The sequence below is a fragment of the Macaca nemestrina genome, chromosome 7 (assembly GCF_043159975.1).
Source record: "Macaca nemestrina isolate mMacNem1 chromosome 7, mMacNem.hap1, whole genome shotgun sequence".
In the NCBI taxonomy this organism is placed as follows: Eukaryota; Metazoa; Chordata; class Mammalia; order Primates; family Cercopithecidae; genus Macaca; species Macaca nemestrina.
The window spans coordinates 129,597,064-129,622,371 of NC_092131.1; the positions used below are offsets into that span (position 1 = coordinate 129,597,064).

A 25,308-nucleotide genomic window follows, 5' to 3' on the forward strand; every position below is an offset into this window, starting at 1 on the left:
ATAACCTGTGGCGACTGAACCAATCTTTAAAGCCTTGTCCTAAATTAGTGTTTCTTCAGTGATGTTTGAAATTACATTGTTAATTTTTTAAGCAGTTTTTGGCTGGCTGTATTTCTTTTTAACCTGAAGTAAAGATCACATGAAGAATTAGTTTAAATCAAACATGAATCGCTTTTCCTCCTAACATCTATACATGGCACATCAATGGTATAGTAGTTAATTGTAGAGATCCTATTGGTATTTCATTTCATTGGCTCACCGAGCGCACAGCAGCCTGGGCGGTATGCCTGACCAAACAACTGTGATTGATTATTAGAACTTTTTTTTTCTCTCTTCTGTAGAAAAAAAGTTTAGATATTTCTAATTTGTGTTGGAATTAACCGGATTACTCAAAACCTGCCAGTAATCACTCGGGCCACACAAAATGCTATTTTAAAATAAATTTTGAATTTTTGAAGAATTACTTAGAAATTTTATTTTATTTTATTTTATTTTATTTTATTTATTTATTTATTTTTTTTTGAGACGGAGTCTCGCTCTGTCACCCAGGCTGGAGTGCAGTGGCCAGATCTCAGCTCACTGCAAGCTCCGCCTCCCGGGTTCACGCCATTCTCCTGCCTCAGCCTCCCGAGTAGCTGGGACTACAGGCGCCTGCCACCTCGCCCGGCTAAGTTTTTGTATTTTTAGTAGAGACGGGGTTTCACTGTGTTACCCAGGATGGTCTCGATCTCCTGACCTCGTGATCCGCCCGTCTCGGCCTCCCAAAGTGCTGGGATTACAGGCTTGAGCCACCGCGCCCGGCCTGAAATTTTATTTTAAAATAACCCAGTGACAATACTTAGAATTGGCATTCCTACTGCGCTTCCTTCATTATTAAACAAGTTGAAACATGTTTATATTCTGAATTGCTAACTTTTTATTGTGCAAAATTTCAAACATATACAAAAGGAGAGAGAATAGTGTAATAAGTGGCATGTACCCATCTCCCAGTTTTAGCAATAATTAAGTCATGGGTAAAGTTTGTTTCATATATATCTCCCTGTCTCCTGGATTATTCTGAAACAAATTGTAGCTATTATTTTATCCAAAAATATTTCGGTATATATCTATAAAAGAGCCTTTAAAAAATATTTCTACAATATCATTATTACATCTAAAAGATGACAGTAACTCCTTAATCTGATAGCTGGTCAGCATTTACATTCCCTCCATTGTCTCATAAATGTCTTTGTACCATTTATTTTAATAAGGATTCAGATGAAGTTTATACTTTAAAGTCAAAGAGTTGACTTTTTTTTTTTTTTTTTTTGAGACGGAGTCTCTGTCACCCAGGCTGGAGTGCAGTGGCCAGATCTCGGCTCACTGCAAGCTCCGCCTCCCGGGTTCACGCCATTCTCCTGCCTCAGCCTCCCAAGTAGCTGGGACTACAGGCACCCGCCACCTCGCCCAGCTAGTTTTTTGTAATTTTTAGTAGAGACGGGGTTTCACCGTGTTAGCCAGGATGGTCTTGATCTCCTGACCTCGTGATCCGCCCGTCTCGGCCTCCCAAAGTGCTGGGATTACAGGCTTGAGCCACGGCGCCCGGCCAAGAGTTGACATTTTGAATCTATATATCTTTATCTCTGTAATCTCTTTACATCTGTGGTTTCCTCTTTTCTTCCCTTTCTTTTTCCCTTGCAAATTATTTGCTGAAAAAACCAGGCTATGTTTTCTATAACTTCTTCTGATTTGTTGATGTTGTTTAAACCATTCCTTTGATTTATGTATTTCCTATACATTGGGAGTTGAACCTAGAGTCTTGGTCAGATTCTGATGGTATTGTGTGCTTCAAGAAGCGTATAGTATCAGTTATTTCTCTTTGAAGAATGTCAGCAGCCATTGATGATTATTTCATTCTGACCCATTATTTCATTAGGGACTGGAAAATGGTTATTAGTCTAATCCTACCAGTTTTTCATCATTTATTAGGAGACTCTTTCTATAAAAAGATGTGTTCCCGGCCAGGTGTAGTGGCTCCTGCTGTAATCCCAGCACATTGGGAGGCCGAGGTGGGCGGGTCACCTGAGGTTAGGAGTTCAAGACCAGCCTGGCCAACATGGCGAAACTCCGTCTCTACTAAAAAAAAATACAAAAATTAGCTGGGCGTGGTGGCGGGCACCTGTAATCCCAGCTGCTAGGGAGGCTGAGGCAGGAGAATGGCGTGAACCCGGGGGGCGGAGCTTGCAGTGAGCCAAGATCACGCCACTGCACTCCAGTCTGGGTGACAGAGCGATACTCCATCTGGAAAAAAAAAAAAAAAAAAAGGTGTGTTCCCTTTTCAACTATTTGCTTATCCTGAGTTATAGCCAGTACTAGAAAGGCAGAACAAATACTTGACTCTTATTTCTTAGTTTTCAAAATTGTGGTATGGGCTCTAGTATCCACCAAGGTGGCCAGTGAGTCATTTCGGTGTTATTATAATCTCATGGATTTGAACATATTTGATGTGTTTTAATCCATTCTTATTGATGCTCAAATGGTCCCATCTTTAAGTTGGTTCCTGAGTTCTTGATCCATGACTCCAGGCTTCGATGACTTCCTTAGTTTCTGGTATGATTAGACGTTTTAGGCTCCTTTTTGCATTTCCTCAGATCTGGAATCAGCCATTTCCCCAAGGAGCTGCCTAATTAGAGGAGTATCTGCTATCATTTGGGGGTCATAGGCTACACTGGGAATCTAATAAAAGCGAAATGCTCTCTTCCCAGAAACATACCCCTTTGTTCAGCCCCAGCAATTTTGCCCAAAGTTCTAGGAGTTCACAGATCCGCTCTCCAACTCTTGCCTGGACCTCAGAGGCATGTAATTTACATTAGATTGTCAATCTGCGTCCATAATGATGGAAGACTTGGGAGAATGGGAAATAACCAATTGTCCCCATGTGAAAACAGAAACTGGAAAAGTTAATGAATCTTGCAATACAAGACAATGCAAAAGAAGAGAGAGTTGTGGTGCAGACTTTGCCCTGGTCACACCAGCAGTGGAGATCCAGTTCTATCAAGGAAGGAACATGAGGACAAAGGTTTGTTCCTTGCTGAAGGATTATTAGCTAGAAGGAGGTCCATTCAGGTACTGGGAAGAACTTTAAAAAAAATTTTTTTTGAGACAGAGTCTCACTGTGTTGCCCAGGCTGGAGTGCAGTGGCGCGATCTCGGCTCACTGCAAGCTCCACCTCCTGGGTTCACGCCATTCTCCTGCCTCAGCCTCCCAAGTAGCTGGGACTACAGGCACCCGCCACCACGCCCAGCTAATTTTTTGTATTTTTTTAGTAGAGACGGGGTTTCACCGTGTTAGCCAGGATGATCTCGATCTCCTGACCTCGTGATCCACCCGCCTTGGCCTCCCAAAGTGCTGGGATTACAGGCATGAGCCACAGCGCCGAGCCAGGAAGAACTTTCTAATAGTTAGGGCTGCAGTGACAGATCTAATAGATGGTATTCATGTATAGGCACACATTTTGAAATTCCTGTTGCCTAGTTATAATGTGCCTTTTTTCCCCCACCCACTCGAATATTTATTTCTTTACATGGAGTTTCTTGATATGGAGAACACTGAATAAGGGTTTGGTTTGGTTTTTGTCTTTTAAGCCATTCCCAGCCCTGTAGTCAGTGTGATGTGATAGGGCAGCCTAAGCTTTCAGACAGACCTGGGTTCACACTCTTGCTCCACAAGTTACTGCTGAGTTACTACTGGCTCTGAGCCTCCCATTATCTGTCTATAAAACAGACTCACAGCTAACCTGCTTCAGAGGTACTCTGGCTGTGTAATGGCCTGGTACCCAGTAGGTGCTCACTAAAACGTACTTTCCTTTCAGTGCCTCTAACTTTGAGAACCGAAATGGGGCTTCTTAGTGATAATTCAGCTACAACTCTAAGAAAAGCTACCTCTGTTTTACTTTTCCAGGCACAAAGTTCACTTTTTAAAATAAACTTTTTGTTTCGAGAGAATTGTAAATTCACGTTCAATATTATAAAGTACTACAGAGAGATCTCATGTATTCTTCACCCAGTTTCCCCCAATGGTAACATCCTGAATAGCAATAGAACAGTATCACAACCAGAAAATTGACACTGATATAATCCATCTACCTTAGTCAGAGTTCACTAGTTTTACATGCACTCGTTTGTGTCTGTGCATGTGTGTGGAACTATATTTAGTCTTGTGTAATTTTTATCACATGTCGATTTGGTAAAGTTCATTTTTATTTTTATTTATTTATTTATTTATTTATTTATTTATTTATTTTGAGACGGAGTCTCGCTCTGTCGCCCAGGCTGGAGTGCAGTGGCCAGATCTCAGCTCACTGCAAGCTCCGCCTCCCGGGTTTACACCATTCTCCTGCCTCAGCCTCCCGAGTAGCTGGGACTACAGGCACCCGCCACCTCGCCCAGCTAGTTTTTTGTATTTTTTAGTAGAGACGGGGTTTCACCGTGTTAGCCAGGATAGTCTCGATCTCCTGACCTCGTGATCCGCCCGTCTCGGCCTCCCAAAGTGCTGGGATTACAGGCTTGAGCCACCGCGCCCGGCCCAAAGTTCATTTTTAAAACCAAGCTTTATTTTTCTGTTGGTTCTGAACGTTTCCATGTAGTGAAGAATGAGATTTTAGGAATTTTGAATTTCAGAGGTGTCTATTCATTAATAATAACGCAGTGCCTTTGGAACAATTCTTTTTCCTGCCTTCTCCTCCTCCTTTTTAAAAATTCTTTTACTAAATGAAAATAGTTTGTTTATTCTAATTATAAAAATCAGGCAAAGTGGCCTGAATCCTTTGTTTTGTTTGAACTTATTCTAACAGGTGTGTAATACTTTTAACATCAAAACCAATAAAGCACTTAAAGGCTGGGCATGGTGGCTCACACCTGTAATCCTAGCACTTCAGGAGGCCAAGGTGGGCAGATCACCTGAGGTCAGGAGTTCGAGACCAGCCTGGCCAACACGGCGAAACCCTGTCTCTACTAAAAATACAAAAATTTACCTCGCTGAGGTAGCAGGCACCTGTAATCCCAGCTACTGGGGAGGCTGAGGCAGGAGAATCGCTTGAACCTGGGGATCGGAGGTTGCAGTGAGCCAAGATCATGCCACTGCACTCCACCCTGGGCGACAGAGCAAGACTCCGTCTCAAAAAAAAATTTAGGCAAAGTATACCAAAAATACAGAAAAGTATAAAGACGAAAACAAAAAACATGTAAAATCCCAATTTGTGGAGGAAAATGTTGGAATTTTAGTGAGCATCTTTCTACATGTATTTTATTAGGCACACTGTTCTACAGAACGTTTTTCCAATGTTATATAATCCTATCTTTCATGTTCATATAAACTTTTTAATAAGTTTTAATAAATATTGATAAATATTTTTAATGGTTACATAGCCTTCTAGTCTACAAATAAAACACAATTTGTGCCTTATTGATGGACATTTATAGTACCTCCTTTTTTCTCCTCTAACTACACTTTAATGAGCTTTTTTTTTTTTTTTTGAGATGGAGTCTAGCTCTGTTGCCCAGGCTGGGGTGCAGTGGGAAGATCTCAGCTCACTGCAGCCTCCGCCTCCTGGGTTCAAGTGATTCTCCTGCCTTAGCCTCCTGAGTAGCTGGGATTACAGGCACACACCACCATACCCAGCTAATTTTTGTATTTTTAGTAAAGACAGGGTTTCACCACATTGGTCAGTCTGGTCTGGAACTCCTGACCTCATGATCTGCCTGCCTCGGCCTCCCAAAGTGCTGGGATTACAGGCGTGAGCCACCATGCCTGGCCAGTGAACATTCTTACTATACATTGTAATTTGTGCTCAATTATTTCCTAGCAATAAATTTTTAGAAATGGAATTTATGGGTGTGACAGGTGTCTACATATAAAATTTATGTACCTTTTTCATACTGTCCTACCATACAGATATGTGAGATTGTTCATTCACCAATATGTTGATCAACATTAGATAGTATTAACTTTAAAGCTTTAAAATCTAAAAAGTTAAAAAAATAAAAAAAAAGGCACAGTGCCTCACTCACACCCTGTAATCCCAGCACTTTCAGAGGCTAGCTGAGGCTGGCAGATCACTTGAGCCCAGGAGTTTGAGACTAGCCTGGCCAACATGGCGAGACCCTGTTTCTATAAAAAATACAAAAATTAGCCAGGCTTGATGGCACATGCCTGTAGTCCCAGCGACTTTGGAGGCTGAGGTGGGAGAATTGCTTGAGCCCAGCAAGCAGAGGTTGCAGTCAGTTTTTATTGCACCACTGCACTCAAGCCTGGGTAACAGAGTAAGACCCTGTCTTAAAATGTATATATCACTTATATCTTTAATTTACTTTACTTTTTTTTTTTTTTTTTAGTTTTTCTCTCCTTTTTTTCTCTTTTGAGACAGGGTCTTGCTCTGTTGCCCAGGCTGGAGTGCAGTGACATGATCGCAGCTCACTGCAGCCTCAACATTCCAGGCTCAAGTGATCCTCCCACCTCAGCCTCCCAAGTAGCAGATGGGACTACAGACACATGCTACCACACCTGGCTGATTTTCATTTTTTTTGTAGAGATGGGGTCTCACTGTGTTGCCCAGGTTGGTCTCAAACTCCTGGGCTCAAGCGATCCTCCTGCCTCAGCCTCCCAGTGTTGGGATTACAGGCATGAGCCACTATGCCCAGCCTTTAATTTACTTTAAGAGCTTTACTGGTTTTGATTTTAAAAGTATTACAAACCTGTTAGTATAAGTTCAAACAAAACAAAGTATATAAAGAGTGAACATCATTCCTTTATTCTCCTGGATGTAGTCATGATTGTTTGATGTATATATACCCTTCAGTATAGTTTTTTTATGTTATAGATTATATCATACTGATCTGTATCTACTTTTCTTTTCTTTTCTTTTTTTTTTTTTTTTTTGAGATGGAGTTTTGCTCTTGTTGCCCAGACTGGAGTATAGTGGCACGATCTCAGCTCACTCTACCTCTACCTCTGGGGTTCAAGCAATTTTCCTGCCTCAGCCTTCCGAGTAGCTGGGATTACAGGAGCCTACCACCACAGCCAGCTAGTTTTTTTTTTTTTTTTGTATTTTTAGTAGAGAGGGGTTTCACTATGTTGGCCAGGCTGGTCTCGAACTCCTGAGCTCACGTGATCCATCTGCCTTGGCTTCTCAAAAGTTCTGGGATTACAGGCATGAGCCACTGCATTCACTCTGTACCTACTTATCACTTACAATACATGTTGGACTTTTTTTTTCCATATTAGCACATATAGGAGCTCTAACTTACTCTTTTTTTTTTTTTTTTTGAGACGGAGTCCTGCTCTGTCGCCCAGGCTGGAGTGCAGTGGCGCCCTCTCGGCTCACTGCAAGCTCCGCCTCCCGGGTTCAGGTCATTCTCCTGCCTCAGCCTCCCCAGTAGCTGGGATTAAAGGCGCCTGCCACCACGCCCAGCTAATTTTTTGTGTGTGTTTTTAGTAGAGGCGGGGTTTCACCATGTTAGCCAGGATGGTCTCGATCTCCTGACCTCGTGATCCACCCTTCTTGGCCTCCCAAAGTGCTGGGATTACAGGCGTGAGCCACCGCGCCCGGCCTAACTTACTCTTTTTTATCAATTGCTTAGGAATCCATTATATTGATAAAATACCATTTTGTATTTCTACATTTTTCCCCATAATTGTTAATCATATGAATATACATTTTTGTCCATTTATTTCCTTACATCAAGTGTCTTAAAAGGAATTGTTGGGTTAAAGAATTTGTATTTCTTGGCTGGGCACGGTAGCTCACGCCTGTAATCCCAGCACTTTGGGAGGCTGAGGTGGGCAGATCATGAGGCCAGGAGATTGAGACCATCCTGGCTAACACAGTGAAACCCCGTTCTCTACTAAAAATACAATAATTAGCCGGGTGTGGTGGCATGCTTCTGTAGTCCCAGCCACTCGGAAGGCTGAGGCAGGAGAATCGCTTGAACCCAGGAGGCGGAGGTTGCAGTGAGCAGAGATTGTGCCACTGCACTCCAGCCTGGGTGATAGAGCGAGACTGTCTCCAAAAAAAAAAGATTTTGTATTTCTTAAGGCATTTGATGTATATTAGAAAGGTTAACTCAGTCTTTAGTCTTATAATGGGGAATAATAAATGACTATTTTCACATCCTTGGTAACACTGAGCACTATAATTTTAGGGTTTACCGATAAGATAGGTAAGATAGTTTTGTAAATTGCTTGTTCATATTCTTTGCTCACTTTTCTATTAGTTTGTTTACCTTTTTTTATTGACTTGGATGAGCTCCCTACATATGAAGAATACCCATCCTTTGTCCACTTAAATTTTGATATACAGAAATTTTAAATGTTTATGCAATTAAATCTTTTATGTGTTCTGGGTTTTATATCTTGCTTAGAAAAACTTTTCCTGATATTTAAAAATATTCTCTTTTATTCTAGCTATTTACAGATTTAGAAAATATTTAGGTGTTTTATCTCCCTGGATTATCTTTTTGTGAATGGTGGGAGGTAGCCCCAATACCATTTATTGGACAACTCATTCTTTCCTTACTTGTATGAAACACGTTCTTCGTGATGTGCTAAATTCTCATATACTCATAGGTCATTTTCTGAACTGTCTTATGTTCCATTGATCTAGTAGTCTTTCCTAGGCCAGTTAATACCTCACTACTTAATTAATCTACCTTTGTAATTTGTTCTACATCTGGTAAGGCAAAGCCTTTGCATCATTTTCTTTTTCAAAATTTTCTTACTCTCTTTCACATGTGTGCACACGCACGTGCACCCTGTTGGAACATTTACAAATTAATTTGGGGTAAATTTGCTCCTTTAAAACTTTGACTCAGGCCAGGAGTAGTGGCTCACGCCCATAATCCCAGCACTTTGGGAGGCTGAGGCAGGTGGATCACCTGAGGTTGGGAGTTGAAGACCTGCCTGGCCAACATGGTGAAACCCCGTCTCTACTAAAAATACAAAAATTAGCCAGGTGTGGTGGCATGTGCCTGTAGTCCTAGCTACTCAGGAGGCTGAGGCAGGAGAATTGCTTGAACCTGGGAGGTGGAGGTTGCAGTAAGCCAAGATTGTGCTATTGCACTCTAGCCTGGGTGACAGAGCAAGACTCCGTCTCAAAAAAACCAAAAACAAAACCCGGAACAAAATATACTTTTTGTTGTCATATGAATATATATTATTTTCCCAAATATACTTTATAACTGTATTGTAGGTCTACAGGAAAACGATTGATTTTGACAAGTTAAAGAATCAGTCATTTGGGAGGTAGCCAATTGCCCCAATACCATTTACTGGACAAGATCTATTGATCTTGTAACCGTTAAAGTAGTAATTAATTCCATGAGTTAATTATGTGTCTACCCTATCACAGTTCTGCCTACTTCAGTGCCCAAATATAAAAATATCTGCGCCACTTTTTTATGATTTGTTGGTTGATTACGTATTGTTCAGGTAGTTTATCTGACCATCTTCAAACAATAATTGTCTCTTTTTAACATGTAAGTGAACCTTTTATTTATTTTTCTCGCCTGCGTGCGGTGGCTGGAAGCTCCAGGACAAGGCTGAATAAAAGTGGCGAGAGCAGGCATTCCTAGGAGCGCTCCCGCAGTTAGACAATCTGGGGTTCTCCCTGGAGGAGGAGGTCCCAGGACCCAGCAAGCTCCTCAAGACGGGGTCATTGTTCAGGAATCTGGGCCCTTGGCCAGAGCCCAGCCTGGGGGAGCCGAGTTGGCAGGAGCCTGGGCAGGGCTCGCGGCCAGTCCCCGTGCGGGCATCCTCAGTCGGGCCAGTTACCATGCGTGGTGCAGGCACCGCACCAGGAAGGCGCTCGGAGGGGGCGCGCGCTCCTTTTCCCGGGGGCCCAGCAGGTGGGGGCACGGCTGCGGCACTCCCGACAGCTCCCCGGCCTGCGCAAGCTTTGGCTGTGACCACCAGCCTCCTGCAAATGGTCAGCTGGGGCCAGCCGGGCGGGATCAGTGCCGCCGCGGGCGCCGCTTTGGAGCCACTAAGTGTGGCGCTGGAATGCTGGGTGCGGCTGCCTTACCAGCTTCCCAGCCCTTTCCAAGGCAGGCGCAGAAAATACACTTGTGGTTCGTGCCTGTGCTAGCCGAGGGGTGGAGGTGCTGCGGGTGAAGGTGGCTTGGGGAACTGGGGAACCGGGCAGTGAGGCCGTGGCAAGGGCTGTCCCTCTCCCTCCCTGACGGCAAACAACCCCCTCAGGGAACCAGGAGAGAAAGATGCAGTCCTATCTACCTGTTCCCAGTATCTCCGTGGTCTTTTCCTGCAAGGGAGGGCGGAGGGCAGTTTCCGAGGGGATGTGGACTGAGCTGGGCTGGGACCAGGTTTCCAGCTGTGCTCAGCAGCATCCTTGCTGGTGGACAGAGACCTGTGCTCACCGGACCATCCCTGGGATGCAGTCACCGGCCTAGGAGAAAAGGAGGAGGAGCAGACCCCACTACTGCACCAAAGTTGTCCTGACCAAAGTTACTCATCTGCAGTGGTAAATTCAGGGGCTGCCTTTGCGTCCTGCTCTTACTTGGCCTCTCAGCAGACTTCAGCTCTGCGTTCCCCTCCATCTTTTGAAACACTCCTTTGGCTTCCATAACAGCCTTACACCTGGTTTTCTACTTTCTGTTGTTTTGTATTTATTTATTTGTTTGTTTATTTTAATAGAGACAGGATTTCACCATGTTGGCCAGGCTGGTCTCAAACTGTCGATCTCAGGTGATCCCCAGACTGCTGGGATTACAGGCGTGAGCCAACACACCCGGGTTTTTTTTTGTTTTTTTTTTTTAATGGAGGCATGGTCTCGCTCTGTCACCTGGGCTGGAGTGCAGGGCACAATCATAGCTCACTGCAGCCTTGAACTCCCCTGACTCAGGTGATCCTCCCACCTCAGTCTCCTGAGTAGCTGGGACTACAGGTGTTCGCCACCACAGCCAGCTATTTATTTTTTTGTATTTTTTTGTAGAGACAAGGTCTTCCCCTGTTGCTCAGGCTGGTCTCAAACTCCTGGGTTCAAGAGATCCACCAGCCTAGGCCTCTCGAAGTGCTGGGGTTACAGGCATGAACCATTGCGCCCAGCCTCTCTTTCTTGGGCCACTCTCTCAGAATCTCTTTGGAGGACTTCCCCTCTTCCTTCTCCACACAATCTTTAAGATTGTAGTTCCACAGATCCCAGACTTCTCCCTTTCTTCTCTCCTTTTCCCTCTCCACCTCTTTGTCTTCATTGAAATATCATTCACACACCATAAAATTCACTTTTTTACATGTACAAATTAGTAGTGTTTAGTATATTCACAAAGTTGTGCAACCATCATCCCCAAAAGACACTCTGTCTATACCATTAGAAGTCACCCCTCATTTCCTCCTTCCTCTAACCCTAGGCAACTACTAATCTACTTTCCGTCTGTATGGATTTCCTATTTTAGACATTTCCTATACATGGAATTGTACAATATGTGGTCTTTTGTGACTGGCCTCTTTCACTTAGCTTTTTTTTTGGGGGGGGGATGGTGTCTCACTCTGTCGCCCAGGCTGGAGTGCAGTGGCACGATCTCAGTTCATTACATGCTCTGCCTCCTGGGTTCATGCCATTCTCCTGCCTCAGCCTCCTTAGTAGCTGGGACGACAGGCGCATACCACCATGCCTGGCTAATTTTTGCATTTTTAGTAGAGATGGGATTTAACCCTATTGGCCAGGCTTGTCTCAATCTCCTGACCTTGTGATCTTCCCGCCTCGGCCTCCTAAAGTGCTGGGATTACAGGCGTGAGCCACCGCGCCTGTCCAAGAGTTCTTTTAGAACAATTTTAAATTGTAGTTAAGAAAAAGGAAAAAAAAACAACCTACCATCTGGGCATAGTGGCTCACACCTGTAATCCCAACACTTTGGGAGGCTGAGGCAGAAGGATCCCTTGAGGCCAGAAGTTTGAGACCAGCCTGGGCAACATAGAGAGACCCTGTCTCTACAAAAAATACAAAAAATAGCTGGGCGTGGTAGCATGTACTTGTAGTCCCAGCTACTCAGGAGGCTGAGGTGGGAGGATCACCTAAGCCCAGGGAGGTTGAGGCTGCAGTGAGCCATGCTTGCGCCACTGTACTCCAGCCTGAGCAACAGAGTGCACATTTCAGTAGTGTTCAGTATATTCACATTGTTGTACAATCTTCAGAACTTTTCTTCTTGCAAAACTGAAACTCTATACCCAAAGAACAACAACTCATTATCCCCTCTGCCCCCAGGCCCTGGCAACCACCATTCTACTTTGTTTCTATGAATTCAACTACTCTAGATACCTAATTTAAATGGATTCATATGTTTTTTTGTGACTGTCTTATTTCACTTAACATAATGTCCTCAAGGTTATAAGGGTTCTCTATATATTTGGGATACTAATCCCTTATCAGACAGATGATTTGCAAATATTCTCTCCCATTCTGTGGATTGTCTTTTCACTTTCTTGACGATATTAACAGCATAAACATTTCTATTTTTGATGCGATCTAATTTATCTGTTTTTTCCTTCTGTTTCTTGTGCTTTCGGTGTCATATCTAAGAGATCATTGCCTGATAGGTCATAAAGATTTACGCCTATGTTTTTTTTAAGAGTTTCCTAGTTTTAGCAGATTTTGGCTTTTTTTTTTTTTTTTTTTTTTTTTTTGAGACTGTCTCACTCTGTCACCCAGGCTGGAGTGCAGTGGCGTGATCTCAGCTCACTGCAACCTCCGCCTCCCAGGCTCAAACAATTCTCTTGCCTCAGCCTCCTGAGTAGCTGGGATTACAGACATGCTTCCCCACGCCCGGCGGATTTTTGTATTTTTAGTAGAGACAGGGTTTCACTGTGTTGGCCAGGCTGGTCTCAAACTCCTGACCTCAAGTGATCCACCCTCCCCGGCCTCCCAAAGTGCTGGGATTACAGGCATGAGCCACCGCGCCCAGCTGAATTTTGACTAATTTTTGTATACAGTGTGAGCTAAAGGTCATGTTATTCTTTTCCATGTGGATATTCAGTTGTCCCAGCATGATTTGTTGAAAAGACTTTTATTTCCCCCTAAGTCTTGGCATTCTTGTTGATAGCTTCTGTTCTTTGTGTACCCACTTTCTCTGGTGCAGTCTTACTAGCTCGTCTTCTCACTTATAGGCCAGTAACTCAGAAATTTATCCCTCCTGCATAACCCTTTCTTCTGAGCTTCTTAGTCATATATAGTTTGACATCTCCACTTCAATGTCTCTCACACATGTTCGAGGCTGAACTCGTGACTGTTTCTTCCAACTAGGCTTTTCTTCTAGTCCATTTTTACCTCGTTTAGTCTCAGCATAACAGCCCACTATCCTACTCACTTAAGCCAGAAATCTAGAGTCATACTTGACACCTTCTTCTTTTTACCTCTCATCCAATTCATCACCACGTCAGATCGATTCTACTTGGAAATACATATTCCGAGTCCATCCCTGCCCCTCCATCACTACTGCCACCCAGTCCAAGATATCATCTGTCTGCTGAGTTACAGCCTTTCACCTGATCTCTCTCCATAGAAAATTGTAAACACAACAAAGGACGAGAGAGATGTCCAGTGGATCCCCATGTATCCATCGCCCAGCTACAATAACCAACAACACGAGTCATTCCTGTTTCATCAATATTCACCCTCCACTCCCTTGCCCCACTTCCTTGGGATTACTTTGAAGCAATTAACACACAAAGTTGATAATATACTTTCCTGTTTAAATCTCCACATTGGTTTCTCATTGCTTTTAAGATAATGACCAAAACCATTATAGAGGCCCATGGGCCCTGCATAATCTGGCCCTGCCAACCCCTCCAGCCTTGTTGCTTACTACTTCACTGCTCACCTCTGCCCTCCAGACCCAAGGCTCTATTTAGCTTCCTCACACATGCTGTGCACTTCTGGCCTTGGGGCCTTTGTATATGGCAACCCCTGTACAGTGACCCTCTCCACCCAGCATCCCCCTTCTCCATTTTGCTAGCATCCCTTGGAGCTCCAATGCTGTGCATCTTCAGAAAGGTCTTCCTTGCCCTCCAAGGTTGAGTCAGGACGCCCTGATGGAGGTCCCTCCTGGGATGGGGGTTCATCTGACCACAGAGGGCCAGTGGCCATCTGCAGTTTATACAGTTCCTGGCCTCTGCTTTTTTCCCTCAGACAACATTTGTTGTCCCTCCTGAGCTGTGACTTTCTCACCCCTTTGCAGAGGAGTCACTGAGGCCCAGAAAGGAAGAGTGGCTTACTCAAGGCCCCTCAGCAATGAGAAGCAGTTTCAGGCCTGCATCCCTGTCTTCCTGTCCCCAGCCCCAGGCTCTTTCAGGACCCCAAGACCCTTCACACTTGCCTATGGTCCTGAGAAGAGCCTGATGGATCCACAAAGCCACAGTGATTCTGAGGTGGGTGTCCCAGGGTGGTTGGGGTGGGCTATCTGTACAGTATCCACGTTGGACAGAACTGACTTGTCTCCAGAGTAGCCACAGCCCCTGGCAGCCCTGAGTGGGGGCGTCTGAGCGGCTCAGCCTGTCTGTGGCCCCCCCACTCAGCAGGCCTGGCCGGAGGGTGGCCAGCAAGAGCACAGGGGCACTCTGTTCCTTAATGAATGCAAGTCTGTTTTTAGACCTGAATGACCAGCTTTTTGTCTGGAAACGGCCAAGCCCCAAGTGGCCTGCCAAGAAAAAGTGGTCTATGAACAGACCCGGGGGTGCCAGCTCAAATAGATGCCGCTGCAGCAGCGGGCATGATGGGACGGAGCCAGCAGCCAGCAGGGCACTCTTTGCAGGGCTGGCTCTGTGATCTGGCTTGTGCTTTGTAGGAAATCCTGGATATCCCCAAGAGGAAAGCTTCCCGGTTTCAGCTGTTTGTCCCTGTCTGTCTCCCGTGGCGACTATTCTCACTGCACAGGCCTTTGAGCTCTGGGCAGGAGCGGGCAGCGATTGCTGGCCTCTAACCTCTGGTGGAGGGAGGAGAGGAAAGGGAGGGACCCTGAGCGTGGCTGGGCCAGAGCTGCGATTGGGTCGTGCCCCCCAGCCCATGGCGGTGGGAGGCAGTCACTGGGTGTGGCCCAGGTGTAGAGAGGGCCTTGCCGCAGCTGGTGCCTTGGACTGTAGTCCCAGTGGAAAGATTCAGGCATGGAGGACACATATGGAGCTTTCTGGGTGCCTCTGAGGCCCAGTGGTACCCCCATCTTCACTTGCGTGGGTAGAGGCCCCTCTAGGTATCCTCCAAGGATGTGATGGGACAGAGGCTAACACAGCGCTCAGTGGCGCTAGTGGGGGATGTGCTGCTCAGTGGGCAGGGCTGTGAGTGTCCCCAGCCCCACCCCAGACTGAGTCAAGACCTCTTGCAGATCCTTACAGTAGCCCTGATGATCTGCAGGTCACAGAGGGGATTATTTTTTTCTCTGCGTGCCATTTTGTAGAGACACAAACACAGAAGGAGTTAATGGGCATCCTAGGGGAGCAGATCCTCTTCGTGCTTTCCTAGACTGGAGGCCTGGCCCGTGGCCCCCTGCTTCTCTTTCTCCGCCTCCTGCCCCCTCTTCCCTCGCTCTAGAGCCAGTCTCCATGGCCACCCAGAGGTTCTGCTCTAGTGTAGCTGCAGCGTGCACCTGCCTGCTCTCTCTTGCCTGTTTCCTCCTGGCTGCACACCCCCACATCACAGATTTCCCAGTTAGGATTGCTTAGGAAGGGAATCTGACAGGCTGGCTCATCTTTTCACTCTAAAGAGGCTGCTGGTCAGCTTGCGATGGCTTTTCCTGGGCCTGGAGCACACCATGGTTCCACTGCCTGTGGCCAGAGTCACTTGGTAGGTCTTGGGAAGATAGGCCTTTGGCCCTCCACATCCCCCCTTCGTCTCAAAGCTGCTACAGGCAGTGATGGGAGAGCAAGCCTGTTCCTGTCCTGGGTGTTCTCAGAACCCTTCCTGGAAGAAGGGATCGTGACGAGGTTGAGTTCCTGCCCCTCTGGAGCGCGCTGCCAGGAGAGCTGAGTGGAACCCCAACTCACTAAGCCTCACCCCCTTACAGTCAGTATGAGACTCAATTATGGGATTTTTCTCCCCTCCTCCAGTCAGTGGAAAGGACAAAGCAGTCGTCCTAGATATGGAATGTCACCTGAGAAAACAAAAAGGGAGGTGCAGCTTCTATGAAAGTGCAAGACAGCAATAATAACATTATTTTTGCAAAAGAGGGAAATTACCTTTTATCTTCAAGTTTCAGCACGTTGACGATGAGCCTACCTCTCTCCACAGAATCCTAGTTTGCTATCAGGAAAGGTCTTGTCACCCAGTTTCTGACTGTGTGTGGGGACTGTGGCCCTGAGAGCACATAGGGAGTCTCTTGGGAAGGACACAGTGTGGTTCAGAGCTGGCCTCTGCCACCTGGAAAAGCTGGTCTTGTGACTTCCATGGTATAACCTGGGAAATGGGCCCTCAGGCCTTAAACAGATGAAGGGAATCTTATTGACAGAAGGGAATCTTATTGACAGTGGGGTCCCCTGCCTTGCCAAGGAAGTTCCTAAAACTCAAGAGGGCCAGGGTGAAGAAGGCTCAGGAGGGTCAGGACCCCAGTTTCAGAGCCCAGGCGGCAGATTGGCCTCGGAGAGAAGCCACAAAGAAAGGAGGGGTGGGGGCAGGGTTCTTCCTGTGCTTTCTTAGTTGGCTGGGGGTTTACAATCACTTGGGAACCCTTAAAAGCTAAAGCCGGCCAGGTGCGGTGACTCACGCCTATAATCCCAGCACTTTGGGAGGCTGAGGCGGGTGGATCACCTGAGGTCAGGAGTTCGAGACCAGCCTGGCCAACATGGTGAAACCTCGTCTTTGCTAAAAATACAATAATTAGCTGGGCATGCTGGCACATGCCTGTAATCCCAGCTACTCACGGGGTTGAGACATGAGAATCTCCTGAACCTGGGAGGTTGAGGCTGCAGTGACCCAAGATTATGCCACTGCCCTCCAACCTGGGTGACAGAATGAGACTCTGTCTCAAAAAGAAAAAAAAGAAGCTGAACATACACCTGCCTTATGACCTAGCACTTCTAATCCTAAGTGTTTACCTACAAAAGTGAATATTTGCGTGCACAAGACTGGTAATAGAATTTTCATAGCACTTTCATAAGAGGCAAAAACTGGAAACTGCCCAAATGTCCATCAATAGTAAAATGAATAAATAAATTGTGGTATATCCATATTTCAAATGCATTGCTGAGTAAAAGCAGACAAGTATGTATGGTATGATTCCATTCATGTAAAGTCCCAAAATAAGCAAAAGCACTCTGGTGCTGGAAGTCAGGATGACGGTTATCCATGGCCAGGAGGGTGTGGCCAATGAAAGTAGAAGCAGCAGCGGGTGGTTCTGGGGGCCTTGTTCCCAGGTGTGTACTCATTTGTGAAATGCATTGAATTGTACATTTACTTAACATGTGCTTTTCTGTATGTAAATAATACTTCAACAACAATTTAATAAATCTATAATTATTTAAATGCTATTCCCAGATATTCTGATTTAACTGGTTTGAGACAGAGCTCAGGCATCATTTTTTTTCTTTTTTAAAAGGACTGCAGGCTGAGCACAGTGGCTCATGCCTGTAATCTCAGCACTTTGGAAGGCTGAGGTGGGAGAATTGCTTGAGGCCAGGAGTTCCAGACCAGCCTGGGCAACATAGCAACACCTTACCTCTATAAAAATAAAAAATAAAAAAAAAATAGCTGGGCATGGTGGCATACACCTGTAGTTTCAGCTACTTTGGGAGGCTTAGGCAGGAGGATCACTTGAGCCCCAGGAAGTTGAGGCTGTGGTGAGCTATGATTGCACCACTGTGTTCCAGCCTGGGCAACAGAGCAAGACTCCATCTCTTTTTAAAAAAAAAAAAAAAAAGCACTGCAGGTGATTCTAATATGCACCCAGCCGGCTACACTTTAGAGCTAAAAGGAGAGTGTCCTTTCGCCCTGAAGTAGGAGGTGAGCTGAGTGAGAGGTGAGGGTGGCGTGAGGAGACCTTGTCGGGGAGATCTGGAGCAGCCAGTCGGGGGAAGAGTCCCAGGTCCAGCCTACTGAGCTCCAGTTTGCAAAGTTCTATCCAGGACAGATGTCCACAAAGCTTCCTGTCCTTGGATGGCTATTTCCCTGGTTTCTGGGTTTGTACTGTCGGGGCCTGTTGCCATGATGTGTTTTTGTTTGGAAGAGAACAGTGTTGTTTTCAGGTCTCTGCTTGGAGCTCGCTGGGGCCGAGCGTCCTGGCTGGCTGCACAAGAGGGTGGAGCTGTCTTTGGCCTGGCCTTGAGAAGAGTTGGCAGGACCCACAGGGTCCACAAGAAGTCAGCTTGGGAGAGGGCGGTTACCTCCTTGGAGGAGTAGATGCCCAAGGGGACCACCCCACCCCAGCTGTGGGGAAGGCCCTGCCTGTGACCACGCAGGCCCGGCTGAGGTTTGTGCTTCAGCATCAGCCACAGGCTTGGCCACTGCGAGAGGCTTGGATGAGTACTGGAGGGAGGTTTGCCCTGTGGTTAGGAAGGGCTGGGAAGTCTGGGGAAGTGTTGCCAGGGCATGGCCCGCCCAGGGGCGTGCAGCCCACTGGAGACAGGAGGGACCCAGCCTGTGCTTTCACCCAAATACCCCATCCTGCCCAGGCCCTTTATTCTTTCCTTGCGCCTCATACCTCCCACCTGAGTTCCTCTTTGATCAGTCAACCACCCAGGGCTGAGTGCCTTGAGGTACCGGACCAGAGCTCCTGGAGGGAAGGGCCCTGCTGTGGGGGACCCCGTCAGCTCCTGTCCAGCCTCTCCCCTCCTTTCCTGCTGAGTGTGTCATTCTCTGTGCTCCCTCAGTCTTACTGCCTTGCTTTTTCCTCTCCTTTTCCCTTTTGGGGTGTTCTCTCTCTTTCCCTGTCTCTCCTTCATTCAGCAAACACTGGGTGCTGGCTGTATGCTGGGGATACAGAGATGTACGGGACATGCCCTTGCTGGAGCTCAGAGTCAACTGGGGGACACAGATGTGTAAACAGACAGGCACACTCTGGTGTGGTAAGTGCTGGAGCAGCAGCCTGCAAGAAGCGACAGTGGACCACAGAAGAGGGAGTGAGCCCCTCTGCTGGGGCAAACCAGGGAAGGCTTCACAGAGGTGGTGACATTTCACCTGGGGCTTGAAAGATGACCGGGAACTCCCCAGGTATATAAGCATGAGAAGGGTAAGCAGGTAAGCAGGCAAAGCACATAGGTGTGAAGGGCTGCTGTGGCATGGAAGTGAAGGTGCTGGGCTGCACTGCAGGTGAGGGGATGACCGGGGTGAGGTTGGAAAGCAGGAAGGTCTGGGAGGCCAGCTGAAGAAGTGACGGGAAGTGAAGAAGGAGCATCAGCAGGAGAGTGGCAGGATCAGACCCGGGCCCTAGCTGGCCCTCTGGGCAGTGTGCATGTGGGAGAGAGGCAGGCAGTGTGTACCCGCACAGCTGGAGGCAGGTTCGGTCGGGGAGCTGTTGCCAGCATCTGGGAAAAGGATCGTGGACTGGCTTGCGTGGTGTAGCAGGAATGAGAAAAGAGATGGTTTCATGGGTTATCTCGGGGGTCGGTGGGGAGGACCCGAGGGCTTGATTGGCTGTGGAGGTGGGGAGAAGAATGAGTGGAGTATTCTGGCCTGGGTAACTGTAGGGAGGATAGAGCCTTTCACAGACATTGGATGCCAAGGAGGAAGCAGGCTTGGGGGGCTACTGCTGAGCTTACATGCATGGATGCATCTAGATGGCAGGGTGTGAAGCTTGGGAGGGTGTGGGTGTCAAGGTTACAGAGTTAGACTTGGGAGTGACTGCCTGGTGTGGGTATTTGGAGCCCGGGGGAGGTGTGCAGAGCAGAGTGCCTGTATCAGGTGCACCACGAGGCCCCTAGACTCCTGTGTATCTGGGCTCCCACTCGTTGCCCTCTCCTCTCCTGCCCTGTCTCCCCATTCTTGACATCTCCCTGTGCTGGTGCCATTCTTGCCCTCTGGCAGCTTCTCGGGCTGAGGAGCTCCCTACCTGCCTCATGATGCGAAAAGGGAGTATTTTTGCTGCCTGGGGCTGGAGAGCATGCAGACACCTGCTGTGCCCCCTAGGGAGGGGCCTTCCTGCCTTCAGACCAGGCTTAGCTGGGGGAAGGGGCCTCATCAGAGGATTTCCAATCTTTTGTACCCCCTTTAATGTCAAAATACTGCCACTCCCCTGCTCCACACCTCTCCTGACAGAAATTAGAGTGTTTTGTGGCTTCTAGGACTCCTGACATGAACTCCACAGCTGGGGCGTGGGGACGGGACGGGACAGGACAGGACGGGATGGGACAGAGCGGGAGGAGATGTGGTTCACGACCCACAGGGCATGAACACCTAGCGTGAGAAAAAGTCTATGACTAGAGTCTACAGTGGCTGCCCGCAGGGTGGGCGACCAGGCTGAGCCCTGTGCTCTTAAAGCCTCCTCCTTTGCCCTCTGGGTTGGGGCCCAGCTGGTCACTGGCTGTCCCCTGCCTGACTGGTTCTGCTGGTGCGTGCTCAGTGACCACTCTGCCCTGTACTTCTTCAAGTAGCACTGCTCCCATTTCTTTTCTTTTCTTTTTTTTTTTTTTTTTTGAGGCGGAGTTTCACTCTTGTTGTCCAGGCTGGAGTGCAATGGCACCATCTCAGCTCACCGCAACCTCCGCCTCCCAGGTTCAAGCAATTGTCCTGCCTCAGCCTCCCTAGTAGCTGGGATTATAGGCATGTGCCACCAGGCCCAGCTAATTTTGTATTTTTAGTAAAGACGGGGTTTCTCCATGTTGGTCAGGCTGGTCTCGAACTCCCAACCTCAGGTGATCCACCCGCCTCGGCCTCCCAAAGTGCTGGGATTACAGGCGTGAGCCACTGCGCCCGGCCTCTTTATTTTCATTTGTCAAAATAAACACTACAGAGGAGAAGATACAACTGTTTAGTGGAAAGTGAATGAAGATTGTTTTGCGAGCACTGCAGGTTTCCTCATTTTGGCCATAGGAAGGGTCTCTGAGCCAAGAGCATTATCAGCAGAGAGACAGGAGGAACTGGCTTCAATGGATAAACATAAAGGAGTGGCTTGTAACCATCCCCTTGATCACATGTAAAGGAGTTGGCTTTTTTTTTTTTTTTTAAAGACAGAATTTCACTCTGGTTGCCTAGGCTGGACTGGAGTGCAATGGTGTGATCTCGGCTCACTGCAAGCTCCGCCTCCTGGGTTCAAGTGATTTTCCTGCCTCAGCCCCTTGAGTAGCTGAGATTACAGGTGCCCGCCACCATGCCCAGCTAATCGTTGTATTTTTAGTAGAGATGGGTTTTCACCATGTTGGCCAGACTGGTCTTGAACTCCTGACCTCGGGTGATCCACCTGCCTCAGCCTCTCAAAGTGCTGGGAGCCTGCCTTCAGATCAGGCTCAGCCACCACGCCCAGCCAGGAGTTGGCTTTTAATTTAAAGAGACTTGAGAGTTGGCCGGGCTTGGTGGCTGAGCCTGGTCTGAAGGCAGGAAAGCCCCTCCCCAGAGTTGTTGTGAGCGCCTGCTGCATGCTCAGCACTGGACTCAGGGGATTCAGTGAAGGACTAGGCGGAGTCTGTGCACCTCCAGGGGCTCACAGACTCTGAAACAGTGTGACAGATGCTGAGAGGAGACTTCCCATCAGGGTGCTGTGAGTGTCTGAAGCAGAGACTCCTCACCTAGGCTGGGGGAGGGCTGAGGGAAAGCTTCTCTCCCTGAGAAAGTCACATTTGAACCTAAGGATGTGTTTGGTTTGGAATCCATGCAAAGACATGATTATCTATGCAAGATTAGATAATCCATACAAGATTATAATTATGCCAGTTTCTAAGGCTCAGCTTCCTTTTCTCTAGGAACCCCACTGTGAATATTTCAGATCTGTGCATCCTCTGAGCTCCTGCTGTCCTGAGAACTTGAGTCACACTCTCAAGCAGCAGGCTCCCTGCCTCTGAAAGTACTGTCTAAGCTCCTTCCCATTGTCATCCCATTCTATCCCTCGTCCATCCTTTAGGCTAGAGTGCAGGTTCTTTAGAGCTGAGCCTACAGGATTTTTCCCTGGCGGCCCCATGGGTTGACTGCCAGGCTCACGCTGTAATGGCTCAGTGGTCTGATTTGTGTATGCTGCTCCTCCAAGGACTGTCCTGTGAGAGGACTTAGACCAAGCGAGAAACATACATGGAAATAGATGGAATCTACCACACAGTAATTACACACCGACACAGCAGAAATAGCACAGACAAAAGAGAAATGACAAATTGGGGGAAAATATCACAAAAACGATAAACTAAGGATTAACATTCTCAATAAAGAATTTACAGGTCGGACATGGTGGCTCATGCCTGTAATCCCAGCACTTTGGGAGGCCAGGGCAGGTGAATCACCTGAGATCAGGAGTTCAAGACCAGACTGCCCAACATGGTGAAACCCCATCTCTACTAAAAAAACAAAAACAAAAACAAATATATACACACACACACACACACACACATATACATATATGTACACACACACACACACACACACATATAAATTAGCCAGATGTGGTGGCAGGCTTCTGTAATCCCAGCTACTCAGGAGACTGAGGCATGAGAATCGCTTGAACCTGGGAGGTGGAGGTTGCAGTGAGCTGAGATCACGCCATTGCACTCCAGCTTGGGTGTCAGAGTGAGACTCTGTCTCAAAAAAAAAAAAAAGAAAGCTAGACATGGTGGCTCACACCTGTAATCCCAGCACTTTGGGAAGCTGAGGTGGGATGACTGAGCTTAGGAGTTTAGGACCAGCCTGGACAACACAGTGAGACCACCCCCTACAAAAAAATGAAAAACAGCCCGGCGTGGTGGTGGAGGCCTATAGTCCCAGCTACTTGGGACGCTGAGGTGGGAGGATCACTTGAGGTCTGGAGGTTGAGGCTGCAGTGAGCCAAGATTGTGCCACTGTACTCTAGCCTGGGCGACAGAGTGAAACCCTGTCTCAAGAAAAAAAAAAAAAGGCTGGACACGGTGGCTCATGCCTGTAATCCCAGCACTTTGGGAGGCCAAGGCAGGGGGATTACAAGGTCAGGAGTTCGAGACTAGCCTGGTCAATATGGTGAAACCCTGTCTCTACTAAAAAATACAAAATTAGTCGGGTGCAGTGACACACGCCTGTAGTCCCAGCTACTTGGGAGGCTGAGGCAGGAGAATCACTGGAACCCAGGAGGCAGAGGTTGCAGTGAGCCGAGATCCCGACACTGGACTCCAGCCTAGGCAACAGCAAGACACCATCTCAAAAAAAAAAAAAAAAGGCCAGTAACAATTTATACAAATGAAGAAAGAACTTCAATACAAACGAAGAAAGAATTTCACCTGTGAATTGTCTATAAGACAATGAAATTCTAGTGGTTAATAATTATTTGGAAAAAAAGTGTTCAACCTACCAGTAAGCAGAAATACAAATGAAGACAACATATTTTCACCTATCAGATTTGCAAAGGTGAGTGAGAGACAATATCCAGAGAAGGGCCTGAATATCGGGAAACAGGCACGCTCATATCGTGCTGATGCCTGGGTTAACTGGAATAGTATCTGTTCATTCTTTTTTTTTTTTTTTTTTTTGAGATGGAGTCTCGCTCTATAGCACAGGCTGGAGTGCAGTAGTGCCATCTTGGCTCACCGCAACCTCCACCTCTTGGGTTCAAGCAGTTCTCTGTCTCAGCCTCCTGAGTAGCTGGGACCACAGACGTCCGCCACCACAACTGGCTACTTTTTTTGTATTTTTAGTAGAGACAGGGTTTCACTATCTTGCCCAGGCTGGTCTTGAACTCCTGACCTTGTGATCCGCCTGCCTCAGCTTCCCAAAGTGCTGGGATTATAGGCGTGAGCCACCGCGCCTGGCCTGCATCTGTTCATTCTCAATCCACTAATTTCACTTCTGAGAATCTATCCTAGGAATGGACAGTGAGTGACATGGGAAATTTCTCATGAAATCAGGTTAAGCCACAGAAGTAGGGTACACAAATTATAGATTATATAACCATTTGTATAGGTTATATATTTATCATACATTTTTTCTTTGGGTGATTTTTGGGGAATCTTTCTTATAGGTGATTTTGATCTTATATTTTTCATATTTTCTATAATGAGCTTTAAAAATCAAGGGGAAAAAAAACCTCTGTGAAATGTGACGTGATGGAACCAAATAAATCCAGAAATCAACTTTGAGAGTCAAGTCTCTAACAAAATCTGTCACTTCACAAGATTGTTGTAGGTATATGTTGATATGTGTGGCAAAATCCTCTCTAAGGTGGAGGACAGAGGTAACCAGGCCACATGGCCATGGCTGGACTGATTTTGTGGGTGAGGTCACTGGCTGTTCACTGTAGTACCGGACACAGCCTGTCCCTCGGCAGGACTCAGTTTCATAATCTGTACAATGGTATGGTGGGAGGGGGTGAGGCTAAATCAGTCTCTGAGGGTCCTGGCAGATCTTAGGCTGATGCAATAACTCTGTTCTTGAAGAAGAGAACTTTGGCTGGCCTCAGACACAGAGCGGAGTGTGACTGAGCACTGAGATTTGTAGGTTCCAGGCTCCAGCTCCTAATATGCTGTGGGACCACTGCACATGACCTTGTTACCTGTTCCTGACCACCATACTGCCCCAGTGTGGCCGTGTTTCTTGGCCATCCTCTCTCTCGGTCAGCCCCTGCGCCCACTCGGTTGGAGCTGGTTTGATGGCTCAGGCTTTATTGATGTGAAGCCTGGAGGAGCGTTTCTTTGGAGGAAGCCAGGGTAACGATTCTTTGGAGCATTTAGTGGAGGCAGGAACTCAAAGGCCATTGGAGAGCCCTACCTGCCCAGGGAGAAAGGATCTGTTCCCTCCCATGCTGTCCCTCAGGGACATTTTTGAGATGGTTTGGCTCTCATCACCAAGCTGTCCTGACTGTTGGAGGTGACTGAGGCCACTTCCTGGTATAAGACGGCTCCTCTCCTCCTGGCCACACTCACCTGCAGGCGGACGGGCGTCCACCTCCCACACCTTCAGCGCATTAGCTCCTGGGCTTCGTTTGATAAGGCCTCCTGTGCTCAGCCTCCTTTCCTGGAACCTGATGGTTTACAGTCATGCTGCGCGGGTACTTTGGACACTTTTGTTCTCGGCATAAGCAAGTCTCAGGGTCCTCCCTCTCAGTGTGCCTCCTCAAGGGTGGGGCTAGAGGCCTCACTCAGCCTGGCCTACGAGCTGCCTGGCACTGGAGATGAGGTAGACAGGTTGATTTTCCTCCCAGCCCAGGCATAAGCAGAACTTCTGGCTTTTGGGAAACATGCTGT

General features: G+C 47.2%; 1 protein-coding gene across 3 annotated transcripts in view; it reads left to right on the forward strand.

Moving 5' to 3' along the window:
• GRAMD2A (GRAM domain containing 2A) overlaps window positions 1–25,308 on the forward strand; it is a 41,747-nt gene that overhangs the window by 4,681 nt on the left and 11,758 nt on the right. The window lies entirely within an intron of this gene.